Source organism: Dipodomys spectabilis, unplaced genomic scaffold (genome assembly GCF_019054845.1).
Source record: "Dipodomys spectabilis isolate Male_0828 unplaced genomic scaffold, ASM1905484v1 ptg000230l, whole genome shotgun sequence".
NCBI lineage: Eukaryota > Metazoa > Chordata > Mammalia > Rodentia > Heteromyidae > Dipodomys > Dipodomys spectabilis.
In genome coordinates, this window is record NW_024870907.1 from 4,316,783 (window position 1) to 4,335,111 (window position 18,329).

Here is an 18,329-nt window from a genome sequence, read left to right on the forward strand (position 1 = left end):
CCCAGTGCTTCCACACCAGCTCTGCGTTTGGACACCAGCTTTTGGAGGTGAATGCGCCCGTCCCAGAAGACCGCATGGCACAGTCTCGTATTGCAAAGGGATTTATTGTCAGCGGGGCTGACCAGGCCATCCTCCTCACGGGAGAGGGAGAAACGCCCTGTCTGTTTCCCAGGGTGACCCTCATACCGTGGACTGGAGGCGGGAGGTGCCCCATATGTGCAGGCGGTCACTGAAGACAGCACGAAGGCGGTCTGGGAATGAGGACCCATCCCGAGCCACTGGCGGGAGCCAGGGCAGAGTTCTCTCTTTGTGAAGGGCAGGGTGAGCTCAGGCATGGGTGGGGGCCTTGGCTGTGCAGCTGGGGCTAGAGATACATGCCGAGGGCCTAGGATGGGGACCGTGAAGCCCCCAATAGAAGAGGACGTACTGACAGGAGGGACCCGCCCTCACCCAGCACGAGGTTTTGTGGGGAGAGAAGTGTCCAGATGTCTGAGTGATTGCTGCTGTTCATCCCTCAGCCCTGGTGAGCTCCCTGTTCCCTGTGCTCCATGGATCTGGGCTGCCCAGGCCAGGCACAAGCCCTGGGTCTCCGAGCCCACGGTGCCTCGCTCCGTGCTGGCCGAGGGGGCATGACTGGTGAGTGCCGGGCACGCCCCAGACCATGGCCTTGGATCTGTGATCACGGTCTTTGTCTCGCGGAAGCGGCTGCTCCATCTGCTCTCGAGGTCTTCTGGCAGCGTGCGGGGAACAGACAGAAGCCCCACAGCTCTGAGCCCTCAGCACGTGGCTGGGTCGTGCTAACGTATTATATATTAATTTAAGAATGTCTTTAATCACTAGAGCTTTTGAAGCTCTGCTCGTGTGATTGCAGCTTTGAGTCACTGGTAAGCCAGTTCGGCACTGCGTACCAGGGGTTACAAATCTATTAGTTCTGTTCTATGCCTTGCAGTCCTGGGAGCATCTGTGGATGCATCCGAGGTGACTAGAAAGACGTCTTTGAATATGCTCTTCCCAGAGGACGCCGGAGTCGCGTCCTGCCTGCACGTCCTGCCACACAGCCCAATCTCGTTCATGGCGACTGACCTCGAGGAGGCTGTGAATTCAAAATACAAATATGCCTGGATCTCCTCTGTCCAGTGCCAGAGAAAGGTCACTCCAGCCCGGGGCCCTGCCCAGGCCGCGGAGCTGTTCCTTTCTCTAACAGCAAAGCACATGGGTTGTCTGGGAGATGAGGCCGTGCAGCCAAGAAACCGATGCTGTCGAAGCGCTGACCTCATCAATTTTACCGGAAAGAGCAGAAACCCTTCAAATCTGAAAATAGTTTTATCTTTTTGACTGTAGCTATTAATGGACCTTTAAGAAGTGATTCCAAAGGTTATGAATCTGCTACCTGGTGCCTTCCTCGTGTTTACAGATGGGAAGCTTGGATGAATGCGATGAGGGGGAGATGGAGGCCAGGCGTGTGGGTGAGGGAGCGGGAAGATGCCTTTCAAATTCTTTTCCTCTCTGTCTCTGTCTCACCATCCTCTCTCCCTGGTCTGCTCCCTCCCTATCCGATCTGTCCAGACATACCTACCCTCTTAACAGTATTTGTCTGTTTAAAGAAAGCACAATACTATGATGGGATTCCTAACATTTGTAGAATTAAATGTACGATGGTACGAGCACAAAGAATGAAAAGGAGGAAGACGGTTTTGCCGCTAAGGTTTTTACATGGTGAACGAGCATGAAATCATAGGAAGGCAGATGTGGGTAAAATGCAGGCATGTGTTGTAATCATTAAAACTCTCATCTCATGCAGTAGGGACTGGCCAGGATCTACAATTTACAGAATACAAACGACTCACCCTAGTTATCATGGTCACTTTCCAGGAGGTTCTTAGATTGTGAGCAACTGTCTTAGGTGCTCTAAACAACAACAAAAACACAGAAACACAGTACACACACAGATAGCTGTAAGGTCAGCATAGGAGACAATATGGGATAAAAATGTACTGGATTAACACCAAGAGGGCAGCAGCTCTCTCCAGGGGGCAAAACCCAAATAGGACAAACCGCAGCTAGGCAACAATGTAACAGATTTAATTGCAGACCTACCCATCGCACTAACTATTAATGGAATAAATACTTCATGTAAAAGGCAGAGATTCCAAAACAGAATTGCACCCCGTGTGCACCTCAAGTACAAATGTAACAGTGGTTCCACGGGAGGTGTGGCTGGCACCGTCACACACCATGCACAAGAAAGCTGGAGTGGTGGTACAAATGGCCAATGCTGCACAAACTCTTGCTCCTCCAGGAGATTGAGGGTACAGCCAGGATTTCTGCTTTGTTACATCTGTCCGACATTTCCCTGGAAGGCCTGGCGGGAGGGGTGGAAGTGTGGAAAGTCGTCTGGTCACGGCTGCACCAGTGGAGGAGAGCGTGTGAGGACATGTGTGAGGCACGCGGCAGGCTTTGTCCCCAGTCTTTGGCAGAGGAGCTGCCTGCTGGGCTCCGTGGGGAGGGAATTTCTGATCGATTAACTGGTTTCTAAACTGTGTTCACATAACCTCAAGGCTGGGAGTTGATGGGAGGGACAGATATACTAAGCGGCCCGTTCTCCGGTCACCCTGAGGCCTGTCTCAAACGTGCCAGGAGCTGATGTCATGGGCTACAACGGGACCTCAGTCCCCGGGCCGGCCGCCGCACGCCGACCCGCAGTCCCACAGAGCACAGCCCCCTGAGACCGCCAGGGGCCTACCGCGTTTCTGCCCTTGTTTTGAAATTGTCACCCAGAGCTGGCCTCCGTCATGTCCAGTCCCTGGTGGACAAGGCCTCCATGCTTTGGTCCGTCTGTCACAGTCTGTGGGGCTATGTTGTTTGTCACAACCGTCCTGCTCACAACTGTCCTGCTCACATTCGTCCTGCTTACAACTGTCCTCACATCTGTCCTGCTCACAACCGTCCTGCTCACAACCGTCCTGCTCACAACCATCCGGCTCACAACCATATTGCTCACAACCATCCTGCTCACAACCGTCCTGTTCACATCCATCCTGCTCACAACCGTCCTGCTCACATCCATCCTGCTCACATCCATCCTGCTCACAACAGTCCTGCTCACAACCATCCTGCTCACAACCATCCTGCTCACAACCATCCTGCTCACAACCGTCCTGCTCACATCCATCCGGCTCACAACCATCCTGCTCACAACCATCCTGCTCACATCATCCTGCTCACATCCATCCTGTTCACAACCGTCCTGCTCACAACCATCCTGCTCACAACCATCCTGCTCACATCCATCCTGCTCACATCCATCCTGCTCACATCCATCCTGCTCACAACAGTCCTGCTCACCTCCGTCCTGCCCACAACCATCCTGCTCACAACCGTCCTGCTCACATCCATCCTGCTCACAACCATCCTGCTCACAACCGTCCTGTTCACATCCATCCTGCTCACAACCGTCCTGTTCACATCCATCCTGCTCACATCCATCCTGCTCACCTCCATCCTGCTCACAACCATCCTGGTCACAACCGTCCTGTTCACATCCATTCTGCTCACATCCATCCTGCTCACAACCATCCTGCTCACAACCATCCTGTTCACATCCATCCTGCTCACAACAGTCCTGCTCACCTCCGTCCTGCTCACATCCATCCTGCTCACATCCATCCTGCTCAAAACAGTCTTGCTCACCTCCGTCCTGCTCACATCCATCCTGCTCACAACCGTCCTGCTCACAACCGTCCTGCTCACATCCATCCTGCTCACAACAGTCCTGCTCACATCCATCCTGCTCACATCCATCCTGCTCACAACAGTCCTGCTCACCTCCGTCCTGCTCACATCCATCCTGCTCACAACTGTCCTGCTCACATCCATCCTGCTCACAACCATCCTGCTCACAACAGTCCTGCTCACATCCATCCTGCTCACAACCATCCTGCTCACAACCGTCCTGTTCACATCCATCCTGCTCACATCCATCCTGCTCACAACCATCCTGCTCACAACCATCCTGTTCACATCCATCCTGCTCACAACAGTCCTGCTCCCATCCATCCTGCTCACATCCATCCTGCTCACATCCATCCTGCTCACATCCGTCCTGCTCACATCCGTCCTGCTCACATCCATCCTGCTCACAACAGTCCTGCTCACATCCATCCTGCTCACATCCGTCCTGCTCACATCCATCCTGCTCACATCCATCCTGCTCACAACAGTCCTGCTCACAACCATCCTGCTCACAACCATCCTGTTCACATCCATCCTGCTCACAACAGTCCTGCTCACCTCCGTCCTGCTCAAATCCATCCTGCTCACAACCGTCCTGCTCACAACCGTCCTGCTCACATCCATCCTGCTCACAACCATCCTGCTCACAACCGTCCTGTTCACATCCATCCTGCTCACATCCATCCTGCTCACATCCATCCTGCTCACAACCGTCCTGCTCACATCCATCCTGCTCACAACCGTCCTGCTCACAACTATCCTGCTCACAACCATCCTGCTCACATCCGTCCTGCTCACAACCATCCTGCTCACAACCATCCTGCTCACAACCATCCTGCTCACATCCGTCCTGCTCACAACCGTCCTGCTCACAACCGTCCTGCTCACATCTGTCCTGCTCACAACCATCCTGCTCACAACCATCCTGCTCACATCTGTCCAGGAGACCACTCCTCATCAGCGTCCGAGCCATGGTTGGTTCTCAGCCACCAGGTTCCCTAACTCCCTGCCTGACCCTCTGTCAGAAGGGCCAGATGGAACCACATGGCCAGGCCACAGGGCCAGAGGGGCAGAGGCTGCTTGGGTATCAGTGTGGTCACAAGGGTGAAGTTTCAGGGAGCAGAAGCCCCAGCGAGAGCACCTGAGGAAGGGCAGTACCTGCTCAGCCATCTTTGTTGTGGGCGCCTCTGAGCTCTGCAGTGGGTATGTGGGGGACAGCTGGGGGAGGCTGGAGCTCGGGGAGCCTGGGTGGGAGCACTCTGTGGAGGCTGGAGCTCGGGGAACCTGGGTAGGAGCACTCTGTGGGGAGGCTGGAGCTCAGGGAGCCTCGGTGGGAGCACTCCGTGGGGAGGCTGGAGTTGGGGAGCCTGGGTGGGAGCACTCTGGGGAGAGGCTGGAGTTGGGGAGCCTGGGTGGGAGCACTCTGTGGGGAGGCTGGAGTTGGGGAGCCTGGGTGGGAGCACTCTGGGGAGAGGCTGGAGTTGGGGAGCCTGGGTGGGAGCACTCTGGGGAGGCTGGAGTTGGGGAGCCTTGGTGGGAGCACTCTGGGGAGGCTGGAGTTGGGGGAGCCTTGGTGGGAGCACTCTGGGGAGGCTGGAGTTGGGGGAGCCTTGGTGGGAGCACTCTGGGGAGGCTGGAGTTGGGGGAGCCTTGGTGGGAGCACTCCGTGGGGAGGCTGGAGTTGGGGGAGCCTGGGTGGGAGCACTCTGGGGAGGCTGGAGTTGGGGAGCCTGGGTGGGAGCACTCCGTGGGGAGGCTGGAGTAGGGGAGCCTGGGTGGGAGCACTCCGTGGGGAGGCTGGAGTTGGGGGAGCCTGGGTGGGAGTGCTCTGTGTGGAGGCTGGAGTTGGGGGAGCCTGGGTGGGAGCACTCTGTGGGGAGGCTGGAGTTGGGGGAGCCTGGGTGGGAGCACTCTGTGGAGGTTGCAGGATGAGGCTGGTGGCAGATGAGGAGAAGGAGATGCGTGGGCAGAGGCCAGTTCCGGGGAAGACGGGCAGGCGGGGCCAGGATGCACGGTGAGGACCACAGTGGGAGCACCTGGGCGTTGCGCGCCTCCCCTCCACGGGCCAGGCCCGGGGCCTGGGCTTTGTGCGCCTTCCCTCCATGGCCAGGCCTGGGTGGCCCCCCCCCGCCCCCCGCCGCGGGCCGTGGCTCTGGCTCTGTTTCTCACACCGGCCTGGCCCTGGCCAGCGTCCTGGGACCGGAGCCTGCGGCTGAGTTGCCGTTCCTGCCTCTCCCTCAATGTCCACGGGGCTGCGCCCACGCCCAGCCGGCCCCACTGCCCCTGCGCTCTCACGGGCGGCCCAGGCAGCCCCCGGCACCTCCTGCCCTCTCTGTGCTCCTTCGGGGGAGCCTCGTGCTACCCTCTTTGTGGAGGCTCCGTCCTGAAACGTGAGTCCCACAGGGCTGCGATTCCGAGTCCCCGGCTCAGGGCAGGCCACGTGCTCCCGTGGCGCCAGGGCAGTTATTTTAGACCTGGAGGTGGCTGAGCCCTGGGGGAGGGCTGCGCGGGAGCAGACCCTCGACGCCGGCCCGGGGCCCAGGGAGTGCTGCTGCCTCACAGTCATGGCGGTGCTGGCCCAGCGTCTGGGGTAGCTGCCCCAGACTCCACCAGGCAGGTGCCCCTCATCAGCCGCCACGAAGCCCAACCCGTGCACAGCCTGCCCATGTGGCTGTTCACTGTTCCGGTCACAAGCACCAGCACATGCATGGGGACCCCCAGGGCCCCAGCACGGGAGCCCGTGGCCCCCCCCACACCCTGCGTGAGGAGCTGCTTCCTGGAGACACAGATTCAAACTTACAATGCCACTACATCGCATCATGGTGTCATGTCCCTGAGGGATTGCCTGGGTTGGGAGAGGGGGTGACAGAAGGGGTGACATTGGTCCAGATGTACTGTGCTCATAGGTCGAATTGAATCCCCTTTGCATGACTACTTAAACATAAAAAAGAATGTGTCCACTTGGGAAGTGGGAGGGGCCTAAGAATAAGGGGAGGAGCCTGGAGCTGAGGAGAGGAGCCTGGGGATGAGGGGAGGAGCCTGGAGATGAGGGGAGGAACCTGGGGATGAGGGGAGGAGCCTGGAGATGAGGGGAGGAGCCTGGGGATGAGGGTGAAGAGCCTGGAGATGACAGCGAGGAGCCTGGGGATGAGGGGAGGAGCCTGGAGATGAGGGGAGGAGCCTGGAGATGAGGGGAGGAGCCTGGGGATGAGGGGAGGAACCTGGGGATGTGGTGAGGAGCCTGGGGTGACAGGAAGGAGCCTGGGGAGGAGGGACAGGAGCCCAGGTCCTGCCCCACCGCCCCTCCTGGCTCCCACCCTCAGCCGGGGGAAGCGCTGGTACCTTCTGGACCTGCCCCGTGGACGCAAGCTTGCCCCTCGGGGCTGCTCCTCACTGCTGGCGCCGCCCGGCTCTGTGCCGTGCAGCTGGCTCACTCCACGTCCGGCCACTCTCCATCCTCCCTGTACCCAGTCCTCGTTTCCGCACGGGCCACGCCTCTCCTGTTCACCTGGATCGTGGTGCACAGCAGGGATGTGTCCCACCAACCACCGGCAGACTGACCGGGTTTGGAGTCGACAGCCTTCCACCTTTCCTGCTCACAAGTGGACTGCGGTGGTGAACTTTGCTCCACACGTCCGCCAGAGGAGGAGGAAGCTCCAGGCCCCGATGGTGCTTCTCACCAGCGGTCAGGAAGTGAAGTGAGGACCGCGCCCTCCCTGCAGACTTGTGGCTGTGGCTTCCTTGGTGATTGGTCTCTGACCTGCCAGGATGTGAGCCGAAGGAGCATGGGCTCTGCACTGCACGCAGCTTCTGCGTCGTCACAGAGATGTGACCTGGGAGGCAGTGATCTCTGTATCAGTTGTAGGTAGCGTGGGGATGACAGGCAGTGCCCCGGGACCTTGAGAGCCCGGCCTCGGAGGGCGTCAGATTAAATTAGGCTTGACGACTCCTGACCCTAAGTGAGGATCCAGAAGGAGAATCGGAACTTTTCTTTCGGATCCACGTGGCTTTTATTTATTTATTTATTTTTCTGGGAGATTTTAGGGCTCATCACAAACCAACTCTCTCTAGAGAGTTCATATTGTTCCTGTGGAGGAGACAGGGGCCTGGGGCCTGGCGTGGGGTCATGCACGGGTGTCCCCCGTGGCCGTGCAGGTGGACGCTATTGGGGTCCCCTCAGCATCCAGCTCTCCGGGCCTCCTGTCTCGAGCCTGACTTTGGACCTCGTTAGGAACATCTGGAACTCAGCACCCATGACGTCCGCTGGCCCAGGTGACCCTTCCCCTTGGTCAGTGACTGGGAAGAATGGGTTTGTGACCTGGCTCTGACCAGCGAGACATCACAGAAATCCACTCTAGGGATTCTGGAAATCTCTGTCCCTTCTAGGAGAAAATGGCAGGGAGATTGTAGTGAGTCTATTATGAGGGCCGCAGTGCCCCCACTTGGGGGCCTGGGTCCAGGCCCCGCTCCTGAGCTCTGGGAAGCCGCGGGCCTCTGGTGGGGCAGAGGCCGGGAGACAGCTTGTGAGGCGGGCACAGCTCCCGCACAGCCTGCGCACGGTGTCCCTCAGACCCCGTCTCAGCCCCAAAGCGAAGCGTGGGGTACCCCAGTCCTTTTCCTACCCAGCAGGACTGTGGTCCGGGCCAGGCAGGCCTGGGCAACACGTGGGGCCGTCCCTGAAAGTTAACAAAAGCAACAAGGGCTAGGGGCTTGACTCAAGCGGTATAGCACCTGCCTAACAAGTGCCTTAATAAGGTCTTCTAAGTGGTCAATATTCTTGAGAAAAACGAGCACGGCCATGGAGCCCATGGAGAAGAGAACCTGTACTTTACAACCGGCATTAATGTCTTCAACGTGCCCGCGGGCCGAGTGCCAGGAGCCCTGGCGCGGCCCTCTGGCCTGGACGGTGCCCAGACTTCGGCTTCACAGATTTGGGTGTCAGGGCGCAGAGTTGCCTGGGCAAGCGTCCGTGGTGCAGAGGCCACGGCCCTGTCCGCCGGGGAGGGCTCACACCGGATCGGGGCCTGATCGCCGGGGAGGGCTCATACCTGCTTGGGGCCTGTCCGCCAGGGAGGGCTCACGCCGGCTCGGGGCCCCTCTGGCCAGCACTGGGGGGGCTGCCCCAGGTGACCGAAGGGAGGGGCCCCTGTGACCATCTACACTCCGTGGCTCCTCTCCTCGCCCTCCTTCTGTGCCTGGAGACCCTGGGTGTGTGTCTGCAGTGGTCGGGGCCCAAGCAGACCTGGGGCAGCTCTGGATTGGGGACCCCCACCGGGTCGCACAGGTGTGGAGGCCCCACGTAGCCAGGCTCCACCAACCGCGGCCGCCCTGCGGGGACCCCGGGGTCTGTCACAGGCCCATCAGGGTCAGCGAGCGCTGTCCTGAGCTCTGGGACAGCTCTGCTGACCCAAGGTGGCTCGGGCTGCCTGGCTGCCCTTCCGTCACGGTGGCTCCCACCCCCAGGGAACCAAGACAGCAGCTGGGGTCAGGGGGGAGGGGACAGGGCTATGCAGCAGCTGGGGATCAGGGGTGAGGGGTCAGGGCTGCGTAGCAGCTGGGGTCAGCAGCCTGTCCATGCCCTGCTGGTAGACTTGAGGGACGGGGACGGTGGAGGGGACATTCTGTGGGAAAGCCGGGGGCTGTGGCGTTGTCAGGCATGGGGTCCTCTTGCGTGAACACAGGAGCTAGCGACAGGGAGGAAGGCAGATGAACAGCCTTGCACACTCCTGGAGCCCAGCCATGCCGCGGAGCTGGACTTTTGTTCTGCAGGCTTGGGGGACTCTGTCTAGGGCAGCTTGTCCACCGTGTGCCGTGGGCCGCTGGGCCACGGTGTCCTGAAGACCCGGCCGTGCCAGGCTCCGGGCTGCACCGCCGGGTCTTTCCAGTGGCTCCTCGGCGGCACAGCGCCTCCCGGCCTCCGGGGCGGCCGCTAGCACCCCACACAGCAGGGGCGGGCACCCAGAGCCTCCCGGAGGACAGACCGCCTTTGTCTTCTGCAACCTCAGGCCTGGCTTCTCACTCTCCCCTGGGACTGAGCCAGAGCGCTGGGAGCCAGTTCACTAACTGTCAAATCACCTAAGACTAATTGGCTTAATTATCAATTTGCCTAATGGTATATTTAACTAAAATCTATATTTATCACATTTACATTTCTCACGTGACGGAGCAATTCCAGCTCTGCCCGAGCGCCACATCGATTCGGTTGTCTTTTTCTGCATTTGCCTGTTCTTGGGGTGATCAACCATTGTTAGCTGGTCTAAGGAAATGTCCGTCTCATTTTGATATTGCAGATGAGACCGGCTCCAGCGCGGGCTCACCTCTCCAGGCGGAGGAGGCCCTGCCCTCCCCCTCCTCTGCGGATTGTGGGAGGGCTGAGCCCGCGGCTGACCGGTGACGCCAACTCCAGCCCGAGTGTCCATCTGGTGGGTAATGGCAGAGGGAGGTCCCGGTCTGAGATGGAGTCCTTACTGGGAGGACTCCTGGCTGTGGGGTGTCTTCCTTTCATGTGTTGGTTCTCAGCATTTGGACACAAACACCGTTTGCTTTGTGCAGTAGCCCTTCTTCCTGGGGGACAGAGCCCGTCACCCGGGCTCAAGGCCCTCCACACGTGATGTAGTGTTTGTATCTAACCTGCACGCTCCCCAGGACACTTCAGATGGCCTCTCACACCCAACGGTGATGCACGTGTTACACGGATGCTTGTAACAGTGTATCATTTAAGGACCAAGGGCAAGTAGTGTCTGTGCATGTTCAGTACATCGTATTATTTTCCCCAAATATTTTGACCCAGGGTTGGTGGGATCTGTGTCTGTTAGTTACTCCTCTGTCTGACCAGAAGACATAAAGGAGGAGGCTTTATTTTGGATCCTGGCTTCAGACTTCAGTCCATGGTGGACCGGCTTCACCCTTGTTTTAGGGCTGTGGTGGGGGAGGCAGAGGGCTGGGGGGAGGGCGGAGCACAGGAGGAGCCCCACAAATACACGTCCAGTACTAATTTCCACCCTCCCCACCCAGACTTCCACTCACCTTCAGTGCAATCACAGTGGGTCAACCCACGGAGGGGACAGACACGCGCACTATCCTCTCAGCAGCACAGCCAACTGTGGACAGGCCTTTGGTGCGGTGCACTGGGATGTCACACTGAGGATCGGGCTGCCACACTGAGCACCAGGATGTCACACTGAGCACCAGGCTGTCACACTGAGCACCAGGCTGTCACACTGAGCACCAGGCTGTCACACTGAGCACCAGGCTGTCACACTGAGCACCAGGATGTCACACTGAGCACCAGGCTGTCACACTGAGCACCAGAATGTCACACTGAGCACCAGGATGTCACACTGAGCACCACGCTGTCACACTGAGCACCAGGATGTCACACTGAGCATCAGGATGTCACACTGAGCACTGGCTGTCACACTGAGCACCAGGCTGTCACACTGAGCACCAGGATGTCACACTGAGCACCAGGATGTCACACTGAGCACCAGGCTGTCACACTGAGCACCAGGATGTCACACTGAGCACCAGGCTGTCACACTGAGCACCAGAATGTCACACTGAGCACCAGGATGTCACACTGAGCATCAGGATGTCACACTGAGCACCAAGATGTCACACGGAGCACCAGAATGTCACACTGAGCACCAGGATGTCACACTGAGCACCAGAATGTCACAATGAGCACCAGGATGTCACACTGAGCACCAGGCTGTCACACTGAGCACCAGGATGTCACACTGAGCATCAGGATGTCACACTGAGCACCAGGATGTCACACGGAGCACCACGCTGTCACACTGAGCACCAGGATGTCACACTGAGCACCAGGATGTCACACTGAGCATCAGGATGTCACACTGAGCACTGGCTGTCACACTGAGCACCAGGATGTCACACGGAGCACCACGCTGTCACACTGAGCACCAGGATGTCACACTGAGCACCAGGATGTCACACTGAGCATCAGGATGTCACACTGAGCACTGGCTGTCACACTGAGCACCAGGATGTCACACTGAGCACCACGCTGTCACACTGAGCACCAGAATGTCACCCTGAGCACTGGCTGTCACACTGAGCACCAGGATGCCACACTGAGCACCAGGCTGTCACACTGAGCACCAGAAGGTCACACTGAGCACCAGGATGTCACACTGAGCACCAGAATGTCACAATGAGCACCAGGATGTCACACTGAGCATCAGGATGTCACACTGAGCACCAGGATGTCACACTGAGCACCAGGATGTCACACTGAGCACCAGGCTGTCACACTGAGCACCAGGATGTCACACTGAGCACCAGGATGTCACACTGAGCACCACGCTGTCACACTGAGCACCAGGATGTCACACTGAGCACCAGAATGTCACACTGAGCACCAGGCAGTCACACTGAGCACCAGGATGTCACACTGAGCACCACGCTGTCACACTGAGCATCAGGATGTCACACTGAGCACCAGAATGTCACACTGAGCACCAGGATGTCACACTGAGCACCAGGATGTCACACTGAGCACCACGCTGTCACACTGAGCATCAGGATGTCACACTGAGCACCAGGATGTCACACTGAGCATCAGGATGCCACACTGAGCACCAGAATGTCACACTGAGCACCAGGATGTCACACTGAGCACCAGGCTGTCACACTGAGCACCAGGATGTCACACTGAGCACCAGGCTGTCACACTGAGCACCACGCTGTCACACTGAGGACCAGGATGTCACACTGAGCATCGGGATGTCACACTGAGCACCAGGATGTCACACTGAGCACCAGGCTGTCACACTGAGCACCAGGATGTCACACTGAGCACCAGGCTGTCACACTGAGCACCAGAATGTCACACTGAGCACCAGGATGTCACACTGAGCATCAGGATGTCACACTGAGCACCAGGATGTCACACGGAGCACCAGAATGTCACACTGAGCACCAGGATGTCACACTGAGCACCAGGCTGTCACACTGAGCACCAGAATGTCACACTGAGCACCAGGATGTCACACTGAGCATCAGGATGTCACACTGAGCACCAGGATGTCACACGGAGCACCAGAATGTCACACTGAGCACCAGGATGTCACACTGAGCACCACGTTGTCACACTGAGCACCAGGATGTCACACTGAGCACCAGGATGTCACACTGAGCACCAGGATGTCACACTGAGCACTGGCTGTCACACTGAGGACCAGGATGTCACACTGAGCATCAGGATGTCACACTGAGCACCAGGATGCCACACTGAGCACCAGGCTGTCACACTGAGCACCAGGCTGTCACACTGAGCACCAGAATGTCACACTGAGCACCAGAATGTCACACTGAGCACCAGGCTGTCACACTGAGCAACAAACTGTCACACTGAGCACCACGCTGTCACACTGAGCATCAGGATGTCACACTGAGCATCGGGATGTCACACTGAGCACCAGGCTGTCACACTGAGCACTGGCTGTCACACTGAGCACCAGGCTGTCACACTGAGCACCACGCTGTCACACTGAGCATCAGGATGTCACACTGAGCACCAGGATGTCACACTGAGCACCAGGCTGTCACACTGAGCGCCAGGATGTCACACTGAGGACTAGAATGTCACACTGAGCACCAGGCTGTCACACTGAGCACCACGCTGTCACACTGAGCATCAGGATGTCACACTGAGCACCAGAATGTCACACTGAGCACCAGGATGTCACACTGAGCACCAGGATGTCACACTGAGCACCAGAATGTCACACTGAGCACCAGGCTGTCACACTGAGCACCAGGCTGTCACACTGAGCACCAGGATGTCACACTGAGCACCAGGGTGTCACACGGAGCACCAGGCTGTCACACTGAGGACCAGGATGTCACACTGAGCATCGGGATGTCACACTGAGCACCAGGCTGTCACACTGAGCACCAGGATGCCACACTGAGCACCAGGCTGTCACACTGAGCACTCGCTGTCACACTGAGCACCACACTGTCACACTCAGCACCAGGATGTCACACTGAGCACCAGGCTGTCACACTGAGCACCAGGCTGTCACACTGAGGACCAGGATGTCACACTGAGCACCACGCTGTCACACTCAGCACCAGGATGTCACACTGAGCACCAGGATGTCACACTGAGCACCAGAATGTCACACTGAGCACCAGGCTGTCACACTGAGCACCAGAATGTCACACTGAGCACCAGGCTGTCACACTGAGCACCACGCTGTCACACTCAGCACCAGGATGTCACACTGAGCACCAGAATGTCACACTGAGCACTGGCTGTCACACTGAGCACCACGCTGTCACACTCAGCACCAGGATGTCACACTGAGCACCAGGATGTCACACTGAGCACCAGGCTGTCACACTGAGCACCACGCTGTCACACTGAGCACCAGGATGTCACACTGAGCACCAGGATGTCACACTGAGCACCAGAATGTCACACTGAGCACCAGAATGTCACACTGAGCACCAGGATGTCACAGTGAGCACCAGGCTGTCACACTGAGCACCAGGCTGTCACACTGAGCACCAGGATGTCACACTGAGCACCAGAATGTCACACTGAGCACCACGCTGTCACACTGAGCACCATGCTGTCACACTGAGCACCAGGATGTCACACTGAGCACCAGGATGTCACACTGAGCACCAGGGTGTCACACTGAGGACTAGGATGTCACACTGAGCACCAGAATGTCACACTGAGCACCAGGCTGTCACACTGAGCACCAGAATGTCACACTGAGGACCACGCTGTCACACTGAGCACCAGGATGTCACACTGAGGACTAAGATATCACACTGAAGACCAGGCTGTCACACTGAGCACCAGGCTGTCACACTGAGCACCAGGATGTCACACTGAGCACCAGGCTGTCACACTGAGCACCAGGATGTCACATTGAGCACCAGGCTGACACACTGAGCACCAGGCTGTCACACTGAGCGCCAGGATGTCACACTGAGCACCAGGCTGTCACACTGAGCACCAGAATGTCACACTGAGCACTAGCATGTCACACTGAGCACCAGGCTGTCACACTGAGCACCACGCTTTCACACTGAGCACCAGGATGTCACACTGAGCACCAGGATGTCACACTGAGCACCAGGCTGTCTGTCACACTGAGCACCAGGCTGTCACACTGAGCATCAGGATGTCACACTGAGCACTGGCTGTCACACTGAGCACCAGAATGTCACACTGAGCACCAGGCTGTCACACTGAGCACCAGGCTGTCACACTGAGCACCAGAATGTCACCCTGAGCACTAGAATGTCACACTGAGCACCAGGCTGTCACACTGAGCACCACGCTTTCACACTGAGCACCAGGATGTCACACTGAGCACCAGGCTGTCACACTGAGCACCAGGCTGTCACACTGAGCACCAGAATGTCACACTGAGCACCATGCTGTCACACTGAGCACCAGGATGTCACACTGAGCACCAGAATGTCACACTGAGCACCAGGCTGTCACACTGAGCACCACGCTGTCACACTGAGCACCAGAATGTCACACTGAGCATCAGGATGTCACACGGAGCACCACGCTGTCACACTGAGCACCAGGTTGACACACTGAGGATTAGGCTGTCACACTCAGCACCACGCTGTCACACTGAGCACCAGAATGTCACACTGAGCACCAGAATGTCACCCTGAGCACCAGGCTGTCACACTGAGCACCAGGATGTCACACTGAGGATTAGGCTGTCACACTGAGCACCGGCTGTCACACTGAGCACCAGAATGTCACACTGAGCACCAGGATGTCACACTGAGCACCAGGATGTCACACTGAGCACCGGCTGTCACACTGAGCACCAGAATGTCACACTGAGCACCAGGATGTCACACTGAGCACCATGCTGTCACACTGAGCACCAGGATGTCACACTGAGCACCAGGATGTCACACTGAGCACCAGGATGTCACACTGAGCACCAGGCTGTCTGTCACACTGAGCACCAGGCTGTCACACTGAGCACCAGGCTGTCACACTGAGCACCAGAATGTCACACTGAGCACCATGCTGTCACACTGAGCACCAGGATGTCACACTGAGCACCAGAATGTCACACTGAGCACCAGGCTGTCACACTGAGCACCACGCTGTCACACTGAGCACCAGAATGTCACACTGAGCATCAGGATGTCACACGGAGCACCACGCTGTCACACTGAGCACCAGGTTGACACACTGAGGATTAGGCTGTCACACTCAGCACCACGCTGTCACACTGAGCACCAGAATGTCACACTGAGCACCAGAATGTCACCCTGAGCACCAGGCTGTCACACTGAGCACCAGGATGTCACACTGAGGATTAGGCTGTCACACTGAGCACCGGCTGTCACACTGAGCACCAGAATGTCACACTGAGCACCAGGATGTCACACTGAGCACCAGGATGTCACACTGAGCACCGGCTGTCACACTGAGCACCAGAATGTCACACTGAGCACCAGGATGTCACACTGAGCACCATGCTGTCACACTGAGCACCAGGATGTCACACTGAGCACCAGGCTGTCACACTGAGCACCAGAATGTCACACTGAGCACCATGCTGTCACACTGAGCACCAGGCTGTCACACTGAGCACCAGAATGTCACACTGAGCACCAGGCTGTCACACTGAGCACCAGAATGTCACACTGAGCACCAGGCTGTCACACTGAGCACCATGCTGTCACACTGAGCACCAAACTGTCACACTGAGGACCAGGATGTTACACTGAGCACCAGGATGTCACACTGAGGACTAGGATGTCACACTGAGCACCAGAATGTCACACTGAGCACCATGCTGTCACACTGAGCACCAGAATGTCACACTGAGCACCAGGATGTCACACTGAGCACCATGCTGTCACACTGAGCACCAAACTGTCACACTGAGGACCAGGATGTTACACTGAGCACCAGGATGTCACACTGAGGACTAGGATGTCACACTGAGCACCAGAATGTCACACTGAGCACCAGGCTGTCACACTGACCACCAGAATGTCACACTGAGCACCAGGATGTCACACTGAGCACCAGGATGTCACACTGAGGACCAAGATATCACACTGAAGACCAGGCTGTCACACTGAGCACCAGGATGTCACACTGAGCACCAGGATGTCACACTGAGCACCAGGCTGTCACACTGAGCACCAGCCTGTCACACTGAGCACCAGGATGTCACACTGAGCACCAGGATGTCACACTGAGCACCAGAATGTCACACTGAGCACCAGGTTGACACACTGAGGATTAGGCTGTCACACTCAGCACCACGCTGTCACACTGAGCACTGGCTGTCACATTGAGGACTGGGATGTCACACTGAGCACTGGCTGTTACATTGAGGCCCCGAGTCCCACACTGAGGTCCGGGCCCATCTCCATTCTTGGAGACGAATGTTTCCCTTTGAAGTTGCAGCATGGCGGAACTCACAGTTCCGAGCAGGCTCTGTTGTTTTAATCCTTGGGTTGAGTTTCTTCATCTTCTTTTTTGAGCTCTGGACTTTACTGCCTTCTTGTACCTGCCTCTGTCCTGCTCTATCCTTACACCTGTGAAGGGGTAGTGTGGGTGTGTCGGCCATTTCCGCTGTCTGTGGGAGGCAGTGTGTGTGGTGGGGGTCAGCCCGTTTCTGCTCTATGTTGGGGTACGGGGGGGAGGGTCGGCTGTTTCTGCTCCCTGTGGGGAGGGAGTGGGGGTTGATGGTCATTTCTGCTCCCTGTGGGGAGGGAGTGGGGGTTGATGGTCATTTCTGCTCTCTGTGGGGGTGGGGTGGGGGGTGTTGGCCGTTTCTGCTCTCTGTGGGGGTGGGGTGGGGGGTGTTGGCCGTTTCTGCTCTCTCTGGGGGAGGAGTGAGGAGGGTCCACCGCTTCTGACTACCACTGGCTGCTGCAGGGTTGCTGGATGAGGGTGCATCACTAGACAGGACGTCTTGTGTGCCTTGAAGTTTTCTTTGATTTGTTTTATGAAGACATTATAGATTCTTGTAATGAACTTCTGTATCCTCTAAGTCCAAGACACTGGGCAGGGAGGGATGGGGACAGCTGCCGTGCCGGGACCCAGTGGCTCCCCAGCTGAGGCCCTGGGCCGCAGCTCCCTCCGCAGGACCGTCCTGGGCAGCGGCTTCCTCCACGGGACCGTCCTGGGCAGCGGCTTCCTCTGCAGGACCGTCCTGGGCAGCGGCTTCCTCCGCAGGACCGTCCTGGGCAGTGGCTTCCTCTGCAGGACCGTCCTGGGCAGCGGCTTCCTCTGCAGGACCGTCCTGGGCAGTGGCTTCCTCCGCAGGACCGTCCTGGGCAGCGGCTTCCTCTGCAGGACCGTCCTGGGCAGCGGCTTCCTCTGCGGGACGGCCCTTGGCCACGGCTTCCTCCACAGGCCGGATCACCTTGCAGTGGGGCCCCGGGGCATGGAAGCTCTGCTCCCACAGGAACCTAAAAAAGCGGTGAAGTCCTGTTGCCCACGGGTAGAAGGAAGTAAAGTAGTTCTTCTGATTCTGGGCCTCGGCTGCCACTGGCAGAACAGGATGCCCGCTCTGCCGCAGGCAGGAGAGTGGCCCGTCATCTCAGAC